The 17,112-nt window shown below is 42.8% G+C and overlaps 1 protein-coding gene across 1 annotated transcript in view; it reads right to left on the reverse strand.

The window, feature by feature from the left end:
• NRF1 (nuclear respiratory factor 1) overlaps positions 1-17,112 on the reverse strand; it is a 97,835-nt gene that overhangs the window by 60,154 nt on the left and 20,569 nt on the right. The gene's annotated exons all lie outside the window — the stretch shown is intronic.

Genomic DNA, 17,112 nt, shown 5'->3' on the forward strand with positions numbered 1-17,112 from the left:
TCTTCCTTCCAAGGAGTGGCTGGTGGGTTTGAACCACTAGCCTTCTGGTTAGCAGTCAAGTGCCTTAGGCACTATGCTACCAGAGCTCCTTGTGGAAACCATAGATGGTTTTAAAATATAAAAATTTCAAAACACTAAGAAGTTTAATCCAAGCAAAGTGAAATAATAATTCCAGAATGCCCAAATCAGTCCCTTGTAAATTCTTTGGTGTCCAATGATGTACTAACCTTCCACATTCCCAAATACCATCCCCTCGCGTCCCCACTCTTTTTGCTCTGTGTGCAGCCTTGATGTCCATTTAGGGTCAACTGCCAGTTCTACTGCTATGGAAGGGGCTAGGGAATATGCAGGAAGCGTAAAGAGAAGGCAGCTGAAATCAAACTGTGTTGAAAGGTGATGCTTTTGATAGCCCACAGGAAAATAGGAAAAAGGACAGAAAACTGAAGAATTTTCAGACACTGGCTTCATTAATTTACAATTATAAGCTTTCAGGCTGACAGACTCGATTTTTTCCCCCCTCTTTTTATTGTGATTTGGATGAAAGTTTACAGAGCAAATTCCTTTTCCATTCAACATTTCATACACATCTTGTTTTGTGACACTGATTGCAACCCTCACAATTTAACAGCTTTCTTCCCACTTCTGCCCTGTGGTTACCTTTTCCCTGTGTCCTTCTTTCCTGTGCATTCCTGCTCTCTGAGCTATCTCTCCCTGAGTAAATGCTGCCCTTCTGATCTCCCATGGTTGACTGTTCTAAGGACTGTACCTACCTAGTGTAATTGTTCACCTCGGAGGCCACCGACAGGTCCAAAACCAAAACTAAACTTATTGCCATTGAGTCGGATCTGATTCATAGTGACCCCCTCTTTGGTTTTCCGAAGTGGTATCACTATGGAAATAGACTGCCCAACCTTCCTTCCGAGGAGTAGCTGGTAGGTTTGAACCGCCAGCCTTCTGTTTAGCAGCCAAATGCTGTAGGCACTACGCCACCAGAGCTCCTACTGACAGACTGAATTATATTCAAATGAAACAATGAAGGTGGCCTTCCCCATGAGCAACACCAGTCCTACTATCTCCATTCCTAGTGCCACAGAAACAAAGGTCTCTCTTGATCTCATTTTCCTGTGAAAATACATTCAGATTTTAGAGCACATGGGAAGGGCAGGTTTAGGAATAAAGATAAGTTTAACTTTAGGTTTTGTGAGTTTGAGGGAAAGCCAGTGAAGACAATCAGAGACTTCTTTAGACTCTTCCTCTCAAGCCAAAACTGCTTCTGTATCTCCACACCCCTCAACGTACCAAATTGCCTCCTTCTCCTTCATCAAAATGTTCTTAAAATCCTGACTTCATTTTTTCAAAAAATGTTTTCATCATTCCAAACAGAAACTGAGTATCCATTAAGCACAAATTCAACATCCCTTTGCTCCCTCCAGCCCCTGGTAACCACCAACCTGCTTTTGTTGCTATGCAAGTACCTATTCTAGATGCTCAGGTAAGTGGGATCAGACAGTGAGTGCCCACCTTTTGGCTACTGTGAACAGTGCTATAATGAGCATCAGTATGTAAGTCTGTATGAGTCTCTGCTTTGAAGCCTTTTGGGTAGATACCGAGGAGCAGAATTGCTGTTTAACTTTTTGAGGCGCCACCAAACTGTTTTCCCCAAAGACAATCTATCAGCCATGGATAACGGTTCCAGTTTCTCTACATCTTCGACAAAACTAGTATTTTCCATGTTTTCCTAATGGCCGTCCTAGTGGGTGTGAACTGGTATCTGAACATGGTTTTGATTTGCATTTCTAATGACTAATGATGCTGAATATCTTTTCATGTATTTATTGAGCATTAATTCATCATCTTTGGAGAAATGTCTAGTCAGTTTTTTAATTGGGTTGTATTTTTGTTGAGTTGTAGAGTTCTTTATATTGTTGGTGTCAAGCCCTTGTCAGACATAAGGTTTCCAAATATTTTTATTCTGTAGGCTGTCTTTTCAGTTTCTTGATAAAGTCCTTTGATGTACAAAAGTTTATAATTCTGACAAAGTCCTATTTATTTATTTTCTTTTGTTGATTGTGCTGTTGATGTCCTATCTTCTCTTTGAAGTAGTCTCATATTGGTCAGTTTCTGTTAGCCTATCCTTGTTGTAACTCTTCTGTGCAAAATCTTAAATGATACACACAAAACCAAAGTCCTTTCTGCTGTCCACTCTCCCCAATCCAGTTTCTTGTGCAGAGGTAACCCATTGGTATTGGTCTGATGAGACTCCTTCCTAAAAGGCCACATTGTATGCATTTGCATAAATATATGCTGGAAAGGTACAGTAAACATTATTCACAGTAGCCAAAAGGTGGACACTTAGTGTCTGATCCCACTTACATGAGCATCTGGACTAGGCAAATGCACAGCAACAAGAGCCGATCAGTGGTTACCAGAGGCCGGAGAAGGGAGGGAAACGGGAAATTGTTGCTTAATGGATATTCAGTTTCTGTCTGAGATGATGAAGACCTTTTGGGAAAAAACCCAGAAGGTATATGATTTAAACAAACACAAATGCCACCATATTGTACATTTTACTACAGTTTGCTTTCTCCACTCAACATCTGGCCCTTGAGATTTTCTTATGGCAGTGGAACCAGAATAGTCTCATTCTTCTCAACAGCTGCACAGCATCCACTGACCAAATTTTCTAACCATTCTCTCACTGATACACATTTGGGCTGTTGTCAACTTTCTGCTCTTTTCTTTAGGAGGAATTCAGAAAAGTGGACTTGCTGGTTCAAGTGTACAGGTATTTAACGTTCTAAAGACACGGCCAAATTGTCCCTCAGAAAGACTTTGCCAACTGCACTCCTACCAACAGTGCATGATACCCACCTTTCACACTCTCCTCCACACTTTGTATTCTAGCCTTTCTTAGTTTGGCTCATCTGATGTGGGAGAAATGACATCTTGTTCTAATTTTCATTACTAGTGAGGCTGGCAATCTTTTTATATGCTTACTAGTTGTTTCTTCTTTCCTTGTAACTGTTTACAACGACTTACCTATTTTTCTTATCATCTTTCTCTTGTTAATTTGAAGGAAATCTGAAACTGTTCTGCATATTAATGCTTTGTCTGGTGCATAAATTTCAAATAGGTTTTCCTAGTCGTGTCCTGAATATGGCTATTCCCTTCCCTAAGAATTCCCGAATATACTCTTGTTCTTTTAGCCTACTCAAAATGAACTTACTCTATGTTCTATTAAGAACACATTCAATGCTTTCGTTGTTACCTATAGCCTCTTAGCCTCATCCTGCTTGCTTAATGTTTTACAAAACGTGGTGCTGCGTCCTATACATAAACACTGCTTGGTAATTCTGACAGTAAGAAAACCCTACTTTGTACTGATACAGACTCGGCCACTTGAGCCAGCAGCAGCAGCAGCCTGGAACTGTTCTCTGCAACAACGGCTCTCAAAGTTGGCTGCACACTGGGATCCCCTGGGGACTTCCCCTACAGACGCTTGGATCCCATCCCCAAAGGGTCTGATTTAATTGGTCTGGATGGCCTGGGCATTAGGATTCCAAGTTCCCCAGGCGATTCTAATGTGCAGCCAAGTTTGAGAACTATCAACATATTTTTTCAGCCAGTCCTTCTTCTTAAGGGGTTAGAATATGGTTTTTTGCTAATACTGTAGCGCTGCTATTTGGTTTGGTGGAATAGAACTAGCATTGGTAATCAGTGGTTTTAGGAATCACTTTGGCCAAGAATAGCAAAACACTTCCTTCTTGATACAAAAAAGGAGGCTTAAAACCACCAGTTATACTCTGTGGGGTAACTCTGCTCAGAAAACCACATTCCACCAGAGTTCTGCATATCACAGTGAAGGCACAGCCCAAACCCTGGAGTGCAGAACAGCAGACCAGAGAGCTCCCAAGCTCTCTTCCTGCAGACTGACCCCACACATCACAGGTGACCACAGTGGCCCCCTCTGGGGGATTTGCAGCTCGAGGTCATCATCACGAGCGGCTCTGCTCTGTGCAGCACCAGGCACAGGCAGAGTGCGCCTTCCGCTCATGTGGTGAAAGACTCTGCTTTTCCGTGGTGGAGGTGTGGATGCGCGTGTTCACACAGTGAATCCAAGCACGCTGTTTTAACCTGTATCCCCTTTAATACAAAGCACATGGGCTGGATTTGGATCCACTCCTCCTTCCATGTGCGAATTTATAACATCTTCGATCCAGATCCCCATAGATGGCTCAAAAATAGGGCAATTAAATGGAGGGTGGTTATTTTCACATTCTGGCAATTTTTGTTTCTGCTCAAGGTCAAGAAACTTATATTGTAAAATCAGATAACAGACCTATTAATTTTCTGATCTAAGTTACACTGCTGAGTCTCTCTGATAGGTGGTGTCCCTGAAGGTCTTAGAAAAGAAGTAATTTTATATTGTCATTTTTCAATAATCTCTAAAATAATCCAATCATTTCCTCAACTACATAAAAGATCAAAAAAATCCTCAACAAGCAGAGATAAAAGCAGCAAAAGAGAACAAACAGATCTAAGATTGACGGTAGTTAGTTTTGCCCTGCAAGTCAGTATGCCTCAGGTTTTAATGCTAAAATAACATGAATTGACTATATAAACTTGATTCTAAGACTGGAAAACAGAAACTGTGGTAAAGATAGACTGTTAATTCCCAATATAATGCAATTAAAGGTAATAAAATTTGAATTTGGTTCCCGTACCCAACATTTCTAAAAGTCTCCGAGTCAAGAGCTAGCGCCTATTCAGTGACCCCCCACATGTTGCAGTGTCTCAGGGTCGCTGTTAGGAGGTGTCCTTTTTGGAATTACCTTCAGTGCTTATCACATTCTTTTGAATACTCTTAAGGGCGGTAAAACTTTTTCCTTGAGGATGGACTTGATTTTATAAAATAAGCAAGTCATTTGGAGCCAATTATGGTAAATAAAATACATGATCAAAATAACTAACAGAATTTTTTAGATTCTGGCCTCAGAGAAAAAATAATTTTTTTTTGTCCCAAAAAAAAGAAAAAAAAAGCCAGTAAAAGAGAGACTTCAAAAACATTTCAAGTAATCACAATATTGAAACATGAGTGTGCATGCAGACTCCTTGAGTAAGGGCTGGGGGCTGCAGCCGTCTAGACTAGACTTCTGTCTCCTTGTTTGCATTCACGCTCATCATTTTAGTCACTTTACACCAGGAATGCAGGCAACACAAAGTTACTTAAAAAAATAAATTCCCAGTATCAACCTGCCTTCTTGCGATTTATTTACTTTCCTAAAAGCATAACAGAAAAAAACTTAAGTAGAAAGTTTGGTTGGAGTGTTTGATTTTTACTGCATACAATATTACTTTTAAAAAAGTTCTAAAATACTGACTTTAACATTGTAAAATACCACTTATAAACCAACTGCTGTGGCTTCTCCGTCGGCACCAGGAAGGGCCTGCGTGAGAAACCTCCAGTGTTGCTTCACCAACCAATACTGAGTCCACATTTCCCACAGCAGCACTCTTGCAAGTCAAGACCTGAGTATCAAGGCTCCATGTCCCTCTGCATCCAGGAATAGCACCACTAACAGGTATAAACAGACACCAATGAAAAACCAAAACAAACAAAACACTTGCATTTTTAGGGCTCAACAAAAGAAAAGATTCTTAAGACTTCTGGTCAAACAGCCTGTTTGTGACGGGGGACCCATATGTCTGAGCAGCACACATCCTTTGGAGAAGCACACTTTCTATTTGTTTTGTTCAAGTGTAAAATGTCATTTAATTTGGCTTCCCTGTCTAGTCCCAGATGGGAATTATAGACAGGCTTTGTCTATTCGTTTAAGAGTTAGAACATTTATTAAAATAGTCAATACTTTTTAAAGTAGCTAATTTGGTTGTATTCTAACATTAACAGAGACCCTTTCATTTTATCTCCTTTTTGCTACCAAATGAGACCTCAGGTTCAACATGGAGCCAAGCAACCAAAGGGCACACTAGGAAAAGGCAGTGGTCCTAAAGGGCAGACCCCAGGAAACCCCAATAATAAACAGGAGGAATGGAAATGCAGACCGAGAGGACAAACAGCTATTTTTAGCTATAGTTTGGGTAGAAGGTGCCAGACCTGTGCTTTTAAAAACAAAACAAAACCACCTAAATTAAAAACTGATGGAATGTTTTCTGAGAAAGCACGTCAAACCCGTGAAGACTTCTCGTGATGTGGCACTCACTGTGCTGAACGATCCCCAGGTCTGGTGAAGAATTGCCACCCTGTGGCATCATCACTCCAAGGGAATTATGTTAAAGCAACAAGACTGCCCTGGAGAGTAACCAGAGGGCAGGAAGTTCAAGGAGGGAGAGGGGAGGGGGAGGGAAGTGGATTTTAGCCAATAACACCAGACAAGCCTTTTCAGAGGCGTTTCTTCCATAATTATAATCTCTGCCTGCATCTTTTCTAACACAGATCTGAAAAAGATTTACAACCTCCCAAAAGCAAGAGAATCTTACAGGGCTCAAGTGTGGTAGACAAGAAGGACTGATTTTCCAGTAACAAAATCATAATTACTGCCTAAAGTCTCTTTAAGAAAGGATGTAATTCCTTGAACTCAAAGTGTAGCAGTCTGAGCGTCTGCAGCATTGCTGTCAACTAGCAGACTCTCAGGTCCCACCCCAGGCCGACTGATTCCCAACCCGTGTCGGACAAGACTCCCAGCTGTGTGCACCCTGATGCCTGATGGCACTGACTTAACCCCTCCTCTGGTTCTGATCTGTAGCTTCCCAGAAAAATATGCTAACCAGGTGTACTGGTTACCTAGTGCCGCTCTGACAGGAGTATACCACAAATGAGATGGCCTTATCAAATGAGTTTATTTTCTTACAGTTTGGGAAGCCAGAAGTCCAAGTTCAAAGTGCCAGGCTCCAGGAACTGGGTGAAAGCCCTTCGACCTCGGCCTTCAGCTCTGCCTCCTGCTCCCGGCCCATTGAAGAGGCATCTCTTCACTCAGGCAGCTATTGGCTGCTGAGGCTAACAAGCCCAAGGTCAACAAATAAAATGTCACAGTCCCGAAGTTACCAAACCACAAGGCAGGCCGTTAACTCAAGTCTGCTGTAAGTCCCAAGGTCGGCAGAGCATGGCAGGCTGCTGCTGAACAATGACGCGGCTACATGCAGCGTCCAAGCGTGCCATAAGCTAGAGACCATTCCCCAAGGCTTCTGCTTATATACAGGAAGCAGATCACATTCCCTACAGCAGCTACTCAGCTGCTCACAGTAGATTCCACCATAGAGTTGATTACCAGTCTCATCATGGGGAATACTACATCCAGCTGCCCAGCTACTCAACCAGGCCCAGCCAAGTTGACACACTGAACTACCACACCTGGCTTTCCACATCTCTGAAAAAGGTGACTATTCATAGAGGAATGTACACAAATTCTAGGGCTGCAGGAGCTACTCCAATAATAGTAATTCCTCCTGCAAAGCCTTTCTCAACTCCTCTAATTCCCATGCAAGGTAGGCAGACAGATAGAAGGTAAGTTCCAGACATTATCCTTCAAGTTGTCTAGAAATCAGTTTTCATTACATCAAAAAAATACTACTTTAATAGAGTTGCTTCTTAAACTAACAAGGCATTTAGTTCACACAGAACTTTAAGATACTCTGTTACATGTAATTCCTATATGTTTCGGAGACAATTTTGATAGTCTTTTTTCTTTTTTTAAATTTTTATGGTGATTTGGAGCAAATTCACTTTCCATACAGCAGCTCACATACACTTTGTCTCATGATATTGATGCGATTTCCCACAATGCAACAGCTTCCCTCTCCTGGCAGTTACCTCTTCCCTGTGTCCTTCCCTCCCATGCACTCCTGCCCCCTGAGCATACACAACCCTTCTATCCTCCCATGATTGTTTTCTCTAAGGAGTGTATCCACCTACTGTAAAGGTTCAGCTCATATGCCTGTCTTTTGTTTGGCTGGAAGTCACAGGAGTGGGTTCAATTCCAGACCTAAAGGGCAGCTAGGGGCCATAGTCTCAGTGGTTCCATCAAGCTCTATCAGACCAGCAAACCTGGTTCCTTTTTTTTTTTAAGTGACTTTGAGTTTTGTTCCACATTGTTCTCACTCTCTGTCTAGCACCTCCTACCTACATCGATCCCCCTCCGAGTAGCTGACAGTGGTAGCTAGGCACCACCTTGTCCTTCTGGTCTTATAGTCATATAGGCTGAGGATCACATGGTATACCAGTCACTTGGACTAATTGTTTTCATATGTCTTTTGTTTTCTTCATTCTTCTTTGCTTTTGATGAGGAGAGACCTATCACTGCATCTAGATAGCCACTTGCAAGCTTTTAAGATCCTAGTCACTACTCGCCAAAGTAGGATGGGGAACAGTATTTTTGTGTAGTATGATATGGCAATTGAGCTTGATGTCCCCTATGGCTATGGTCCTGAGCCCACAGGTCCAACTACTCACTCCCTCTGGGTAGCTGGCTGTGGCCAAGAAGTGACAACCTTGTCCCTTGTCAGCTCTACTATACGCCTGGGAATTTATACAGAACATACAAATACACTTGTAGAAACACTGAATTTTGACAGTCTTTAAAGCAACTCAAGCTCTTTTAAGTTTGTGAGTGGTCATCTAAGGTTCAACTATTGGTCTCTCCCTTTTGGGAGTGAAGAAGAGTGAAGAAAATCAAAGATGTGAGGAAAGGATTAGTGAAAAGTACTAATGGATCACATGAACTCTGAGACCAGAACTAGATGGTGCCCAGCTACCACTGCTGACCTCTCTGAAAAGGACCACAACAGGAGGTCCTGGACAGAGGGGGAGAGAAATGTGGAGCAAAACTCAAAATCATAAAAAAGACCAGGCTCATTGGTCTGACAGTTGTTGTTGTTGTTGTTATGTGTCGTTGAGTCAGACCTGACTCATCATAGCGACCCCTCCTTGGGTTCCGAGGCAGTATTACAACGGAAGTAGATTGCCCAACCTTCCCCAAGACTAAGGTCTGCAGACACCCTTCAAGCTTGGAAATGAACTCACTCTCATGGTTCAACTTCCAGCCGAACAGCAATCAGGCCTATAAGGTGAATAATAACAGCAGGGAAGAACACACTCCTTGGAAGACCAAAAGGGCAGCATGTGCCTGGGATAAAGCTCAGAAGGCAAGAAGGGGTATGAAAGAAGGATGAACAGGGAGGAAGCGGGAAGATACTGATACATTGTGGGAACTACAATCAACATCACAAAACAAAATGTGTATGAACTGTTGAAGGGAACCAGTTTGCTCTGTAAACTTTCACCCAAATCACAGTTAAAAAAAAATTCTTTCAAAATAGTAAATGTTTAGTGTAGTAAGTGGAAAGACTCAACCTGAGTTTTACAGGAATGAGAGAGAGAGAGAAGCAAGGCAGAGCCAGTCCCTGTCTGCTTCAGAAACTGTCCAAGGGTGTCTTTCATTCAGCCTCAGTTTTTCAATCTGCAAAATATGTGGTCACCTGCATTATTCCACTTTACTGCTGTGCAAAAATAAAGATTCTAGATTCACTAGCTTTCTGTATGAAGCACGAGTAAGACAGCGTGCTCAGGTTATTCAAAAGTTAACACAGGTACACGAGGAATTAGTATTAGTATTACAGTAAAACCTATGAAAGCTGCAACGTGGGCAAGGTGCAAACCTGTCAGAGTGACAGAAAGTGGTACAATGGCACCCTGCCAAATGTGGGAAGCTTGCGAGACAACGGAAAATCAAGGCCGTCCCCGTCAGGTCCCAGCTCTTAGGTTTCACTGTTGTAAGAAAACCATGGTGCCTTAGTTTTCATACCACTTTCCCCATACCTCTCGTTTTCTTCCTCTAATGCCATAAGGTAGGGGGCATGTATTATTTTTACATGCACAAGGTGAAACTGAGAACCAGGGCTAAGATATAGTAGAACTGGACCCAGAGACCAGGTCTGCTGCCTCCAAGTTAGTATTCTTCCCAGTAAAGCCTGCTGCCTTTCTAATTTGTAAAGAATTGAAATAAGGAGCACATTAGGACCTCTGGTGGCATAGTGCCTAAGGCATGTGACTGCTCACCAGAAGGCTGGTGGTTCAAACCCACCAGCCACTCCTCGGAAGAAAGGTTGGGGTGATACTTCCTTGGAAACCCAAGGAGGGGTAGCTATGAGTTGGATCTGACTCCATGGCAGTGAGTTTGGTTTTGGTAACATCAAAACAATACTGAACACAATTTCCTCTTTGGGTGACTGAGAACACATCTTAGGATCACATAGAGAACTGTATTTGTAAGCTAGGTTCTTCAACATCACCTCGGTCATCTCATAGCACCCAGTCAATATGGTTTATCCAACCAATCTCTATTACATTGTTCTTTGCCAATTCTGTAATTTTATTACTTCAAAGAATTACCAATTGTTCTGAAATCCACAATTGATGTCCAGTTAAAACTTACATTGTCCATTATGGCTATAGAACATATCTGAACTCTGCTTTGTTGACTATAAAATAGGACTTTTACACACACACACAGACATAGGAAGGTAAGGATTATGTGAGGTACCCTTGTAAAGAACTTGGGAGCGTGCCTTCCAACACATGGTAGCTACTATGAAAGAGAAAATTAAATAAGAGTTGTTGATATCTTCACTTTAACATAAAGAAATGTAATCTCTGGAAAAACAATGCAGAAACATCATGAAGCTTGCACTGAAAAAAAAAATCAAGTTTCGTACAAATATGAAAATACTTGATTGTGCTTCTCTGATTATAAAAGTAATTTATGTTTATTCGATTGAAAATAAAAATCACCCATAAAAGCCACTGAGTATAAATATCCACCATCAGTGTTCTGGTGGTAGTGGTGGTGGTGTTATGTGCCGCCGAGTCGTCTCCAGCTCACAGCAATCTTATCACAACAGAACGAAACACTGCCTGGTCCTGGGCCAGCCTCACAATCCCTACTACACCTGAGCCCATCGCTGCAGCCACCATGTCAATCCATCTTGTTGAGGGGCTTCCCCTCTTTCATCACTTTACCAAGCATGATGTCCTTCTCCAGAGAATGGTTCCTTCTTACAACATGACCAAAGCAGGTGAGACAACGTCTGGCCATTCTCACTTCCAAGGAGCATTCCAGCCGCACTGCTTCCAGGACAGATTGTTAGCTCTTCTAGCAGTCCACGGTACTTTCAGCATCCTTCACCAGCACCACAACTCAAAAGCATTGACTCTTCTTTGGTCTTCCTTATTCATTGTCCAGCTCTCACATGCATATGAGGCAATTGAAAATACCATGACTTGGGTTAGGTGCATCTTAGTCTCCAAGGAGATATCTTTGCTCTTCAGTACTTGAAAGAGGTCTTTTGCAACAGATTTGCCCAGTGCAGTACGTCTTTTGATGTCTTGACTGCTGCTTCAGTTGGCAACGATTGCAGAACCAAGTAATATGAAGTCTTTGACAACTTCTATCTTTTCTCCATCTATCATGATGCTGGTTAATGGTCTGGCTGGGAGGATTTTTGTTTTCCTTATATTGAGATATAATCCACACTGCAAACTGTAGTCTTTAATCTTCATCAGTAAGTGTTCCAAGGCATCTCACTTTCAGCAAGCAAAGTTGTGTCGTCTAGTATCTCAGGTTGTTAATGAGCCTTCCTCCAATCCTGATGCCATGTTCTTCATATAGTCCGGCTTCTCGGATTATTTGCTCAGCATACAGATTGAATAAGTATGGTGAAAGGATACAACCCTGACGTACTCCCTTCCTGATTTTAAACCATGCAGTATCCACCTGTTTTGTTCAAACAGCTTCCTGGTCTATGTACAGGTTCCTCATGAGTACAATTAAGTGTTCTGGAATTCTCATTCTTCTCAATGTTACCCACAATTTGTTATGATCCACACAATTGAATGCCTTTGCATAGTCAATAAAACACAAGTAAAATCTTTCTAGTATTCTTTGTTTTCAGCCAAGATCCATCTGACATCAGCAATGATATCCCTCATTCCACATCCTCTTCTGGATCCAGCTTACATTTCTAGAAGTTCTCTGTCAATATACTGCTGCAACTGTTTTTGAATTATCTTCAGTAAGATTTTACTTGCATATGATATCAATGATATTGTTCGATAATTTCCACATTCTGTGGGATCACCTTTCTTTAAATATGGATCTCTTCCAGTCAGTTGGTCAGGTAGCTGTCTTCCAAATCTCTTGGCTTAGCTGAGTGAGTGTCTCTAGTGTGGCAAATGTTTGTTGAAACATCTCAATGGGTATTCGGTCAATTCCTAGAGCCTTGTTTTTCACCAATTCCATCAATGCTTCAATCAAGAAGCTTCGACTTCTTCCTTCGATACCATTGGTTCTTGATCATATAACACCTCCTGAAATGGATGATCGTCTACCAATTCCACCCATCTTCTTGTGATGTTTCCTGCATCATTCAACATATTGCCCATGGAATATTTCAGTATTGCAATTCGAGGCTTAAATTTTTTCCTCAGTTCTTTCAGTTTGAGAAATGCCAAGTGTGTTCTTTCCTTTTGGTTTTCTAACTCCAGGCCTTTGCACATTTCATTATAATAATTGACTTTGTCAGCTCAAGCTGCTCTTTGAAATCTTCTGTTCAGCTCTTTTATCCTGTCAATTCTTCCATTTGCTTTAGCTACTCTCCATTTACTGCTATTCATAAGGTTTTCACTGATTAATTCTTTGAGAAGTGGATGGCCTCTTCCTTCTTCCGAGTCTGTCTTAGTCTGGAAGCGCCGATGAAACCTGTCCACCATGGGTAACCCTGCTGGCATTTGAAACACTGGTGGCGCAGCCTCCAGCCTCACAGCAACATTCAAGCCACTATAGTATGACAAACTGACAGACAAGTTTGTCTCCCTTAGTTGTTCCAGACTGCTCTGCTCATTTCCTGGTCTTCCCACCCCATTCCTTGCTTACCTGGCCTTCTCCCAGGGCACAAACACCCACCCTCTGCTGCCCCCAGGGCAGCTCCATGATAGTGTACATCCCTTCAAAGTTTTACATACACATACATGTGCACAGGCATGTTTTGTGCATATGTTTTAGAAAAATGGGATGAATCAACTCAAATCTATACTCTCTAAAATTTAAAAAAAAGTGCCCCAAAAGAAATAAAAAGTAAACCCCCTTCACTCCTCAAATTAGAGTGCTCTAAAATTTAAAAAAAAGTGCCCCAAAAGAAATAAAAAGTAAACCCCCTTCACTCCTCAAATTAGAGTGCACAGCAATTCTGTGTCCCAACCTATTTATTGTTTAATTCACTATACCACACTCAGTATTCTACTGCACTAGAGACCATCACCATTGTTAGTACCTACGATTTTACTCAATAGTAAACTTCTAGCCTCTTTCCATGTGAATTCTAAACACCATAGCCATACTTTAACCAATCACATTGTTCCCAAATTTTCACACCATAAATAAATAGTGTTGTGATGAGCAGTGAACAAACACCTTTGCTTACTTGAGAGGCATGATATGCACGCTGTACACTTGGGTAAATATTCCCAACTGCCCTATGGAAAACAGTGCTGATGCACATTTCTGTAGGCAGTGTATGTGCCTGAAATAAAAGCCTGCTTTTACTACCACCAATTACTAGCAAAAAGCTTTAGGATCAATTAAGAAAGGGAGAATCTGGTTCAGGTTAGGGAAATGCTAAGGAGCCCTGGTGGGATAGTGGTTAAGTTGTCAACTGAAAGGTCCACAGTTGGAACCCACCAGCTACTCTGCACAAGAAGAGACCTGGTGATCGGTTCTGGTAACGATTACATCCCAGGAGACCACGTGAGGCAGTTCTACTCTGTCCTATACAGTCACTATGAATTGGACTTGACTGGACAGACAGTACACCACACAACAGGGAGAAGCTGTGGTGTAGTGAATTACTTTAAATGGCTCTTCTACTCATGATCTTTGTGACCCCCACCAGATGACTGGGTGGGACTATGCACATGTGAGGTGCTTGTGGCCCACCAAGGGGACTGGATAACTTGCTAATAATGTAAATAAGGTACCTGGCACGCTTGTGGGGGTGGGACCGTGCAAATAAGGTGTATGGAACCCTAACGTCGGGATTGGTTAGTTTTGCCCTCCCGGAGGCAGAAAGGGGCGATCTCACTACCATCAAGAGAGAAAAGAGCTGGGAGTGGAGTGTGCCCTTGGACCTGAGATCCCTGTGCAGAGATGGCAGAGAGACAGAGGCAGAAGAACCAAGAGACTGGAATGAGACAGAGCAGAGGGCTCCCTGGCCCACGAAGAGATAAAGCTGAATGCCTTTGGGCAGGACGTTTGCTGGTAGAGTGGGGTGCCTCTCTGGGCATCTACTGGCAGAGCTAAAAGAGCTCTGTGACACTTGCCAGAGCAGGGAAGAGGCTGAGGCCAGAGAGAAGTGTGCCTGTAGCACAGATTAGTAGAAGAAACTGTCCTGATCAAAGAAAGTGTATCCTGAATTGTTTCTGATCCCAAACTGTAACCTGCTACCTCCCTAATAAACCCCATTATCATGAGTATTGTCTGTGAGTTCTGTGTGGCCACTGCAATGAACTATCAAATCCAGCAGACAAGTAGAATGCTGTGGGAGGGGTGGCTCGTGTCAGAATTGGTCAATAGGTTGGATGGTGGTGACATGTCTGACCTCCACCTCATGGGAACCAGCCTCCGGCTGCTGGTGTTCATCTTGATTCTCTCCTCCTTGTGGAGTTGGAGGGGGTCAGAGAAAGCCATCCCCACAACCTCTGTGCAGAAGCTACCTGAGGAACACACACACATACACACACACACACCCTATTGAGAAGGAAAAACTCCCAGGATCTAGTTAATCTGAAATTCCCATTCAATTGGAAGCTGGGGTTTTCATTCTCCTGCTCAGTCCTCCTTACCATTTGTTTGTTTTCGTTTTATTTAGCAGGTTTATTTTATTTTTAGTCATAAGTTTATGGAACAAGGGAAAATGGGAATGTAAGACGATAAAGAAAATACATACCTCCAACAAAGCAACTACGTCTGATCAATGACTGGGCATCATTCCCCTTGGATTGACCACTGATCGTGTATTCCAAAAGTTTATCCCCAAAGTGTCTGCTCTGGCTTGTGGGGCCATCAGCCCATTTTCCTACCATCAGTACCCATGATGAAGATAACAAAACCCTCAGCTTGCTTCAACCCCACCCCTCAATGTGCCAAAGAAGCTGGTCAGGCTCTGAATGTGCCGTGTGTCTAGAATCACACAGCAGACTCTGCATCCCTTAGACAAAAGATCCCCCTACACCTTTAATTTGACCATCCAAACGGCCCCTGACACAGAACAGCAGCAGCTATGAAACGACATTAAAAAGTGCATTTCAGAGGTGAAAAGCCATGCTGGGGAATTAGATGTGGGGCACAGCAGGGGAATCCAGGTGAGTGGGGCAATCACAGGCCGTTTTTAAGACATGTAGAGAGGCCTAAAAAGGATAGAAATTGAGGTGTCATCAGCATATAGCTCAGAGAGAAAGCCCATAGAAGAGGATGAGATCACTTGCAAAGAAACTAGAGTAGCAGGCTGAGGCCTGAGCCATGGGCCCTGCCAACAGCAAAGGGATAAGAGGATGCAAAGGAGGGGCAGGAGGGTATTCAGGAGAGGGTGGGCTCACAGAAGACTGAAGAAGGAAAGAAAACCAACAAGACAGAAGTACATCAATAACAGGCTCCACTATTAGGTATGCCTATGCAGGTGGAAGTGTGCCCAAGACCATGTATAGGCTTGGCAGACAATGTTTCTACAGGTGTATTGGTATGTTCTGTAATAATTCCCAGGTATACAGTAGAGCTGATAGGGGACAAGGCTGTAGTCACTTCTTGGCCACAGCCAGCTACCCAGAGAGAGTGAGTAGTTGGATTTGTGGGCTTGGGACCACAGTCACAGGGGACATCAAGCTCAATTGGCATAACATACTACACAAAACATTGTTCCACCTCCTACTTTGGCAAGTAGCGACTAGGATCTTAAAGCTTGAACAATGTGGAACAAAAATCACTTAAAAAAAAAAGGGACCAGGTTTGCTGGTCTGATAGAACTTGATGGAACCACTGAGACTATGGCCCCTAGCTGCCCTTCATGTCTGGAATTGAATCGACTCATATGGCTTCCAGCCAAACAAAAGACAGGCATGTGAGTTGAACATTTACCCAAGGCAGATACACTCCTTGGAGAGAACAATCATGGGAGAATAGAAGGGCTGTGTATACACAGGGAGACAGCTCAGGGGTCAGGAGTGCATGGAGGGATGGACACAGGGAAGAGGTAACTATGGGGGGGATGTGGGAGGGGAACTGTTGCATTGTGGTAAATTGTAGTCAATGTCATGAGACAAAGTGTATGTGAACTGCTGTATGGAAAATGAATTGACTCTGTAAACTTTCACCCAAATCACAATTTAAAAAAATAAATAAGTAAATAAAAGAAGTACATCGATAAAGAAATAAAGTGGGGAAAAGCATGCTATAAAAAGAGTGTCTAATCTTAGTTGACCTATCTCCTTTAAAGTAAAAAAAGAAAAAAAATTCATATATATGGGAGCTCTGGTGGCATAGTGTCTAAGGCATATGACTGCTAATCAGAAGGTAGGTGGTTCAAACCCACCAGCCACTCCTTGGAAGGAAGGTTGGGCTGATACCACCTTGGAAACTCAAGAAGGGTCACTATGAGTCGGATCCGACTCAACGGCAGTACGTTGTGTTGTTTTTCATTGACACACACACACACACACACACACAGCAGGGCCTGAGCAGAATGACTGCACTGTTCGGGTCAATCAGGCTAAGTACACTCTGACCTCTTGTCAAAGGAAGAGCAAGGGATTCAGTGAGCTTTCTGTCCCCATTCCATGGGGAGAGGAGCCTGACTTGGTGATAAGGTGGGTGTATTTAGAATTTACATGGAACAAGGAGCAGCTCAGCCCAAAAGAGACTAGAAGTTCACTTCCCCACTTGTAAGCGAGTAATCAAACTCCTAACACTCTCCTATTCAAACCTACCCCAGCCAGGGGGCCCACACGAGAGGAAAACGTGGCCACAGGACGGCCTGGCATGCTCTCGTCCAAGG

The sequence above is a fragment of the Orycteropus afer genome, unplaced genomic scaffold (assembly GCF_000298275.1).
Source record: "Orycteropus afer afer isolate SDZICR_OR568_19922 unplaced genomic scaffold, OryAfe1.0 scaffold00501, whole genome shotgun sequence".
Taxonomy (NCBI): Eukaryota; Metazoa; Chordata; class Mammalia; order Tubulidentata; family Orycteropodidae; genus Orycteropus; species Orycteropus afer.